The following is a 494-nucleotide window of genomic DNA, read 5'->3' as shown; positions in this document are numbered from 1 at the left end:
GTAGGGAATGGAGTGCTTACAAAACTATTGGAAGGGCTGACAAGAAAGTCAAGGGACCATCACTGGACCATTTATTTCAAGGTTATACAGTTATAACTCTTATCTGGAAGTAGGGCAGATGCTGCTGCTACTGACACTGCTATCTGCTCACAACTGACTCACATCCACAAAGCTGGAGACTAGACATGGGTTGCTGGATTTACCCACCACAGCTGACTCTAACATCTCTATGGCCTTGCTCACCAGCAAGAGAACTTTACACGCATTTTCTGAATTTTGGAAAGGGAGGAAGGAGGGGATGAGTGTGGCCATAGATTTCTGTGTTCTATACAGCATAATACAGCAGTCAGACATGTGCTAAACAAGGAAGACTGAACTGCCTTCTCTAGCCTGCAGGTGGTAGATTTTTAAGTCAAACAACAGTTTACAGTTGACATTTCTCTTTTGGACCGGATTGGTCTTCCTCCCCCATACTTTTTTTTTTTTTTTTTTTG

The sequence above is a fragment of the Lipotes vexillifer genome, unplaced genomic scaffold, assembly GCF_000442215.2.
Source record: "Lipotes vexillifer unplaced genomic scaffold, Lipotes_vexillifer_v1.1 scaffold274, whole genome shotgun sequence".
Taxonomy (NCBI): domain Eukaryota; kingdom Metazoa; phylum Chordata; class Mammalia; order Artiodactyla; family Lipotidae; genus Lipotes; species Lipotes vexillifer.
This window is presented reverse-complemented; position numbering follows the sequence as displayed.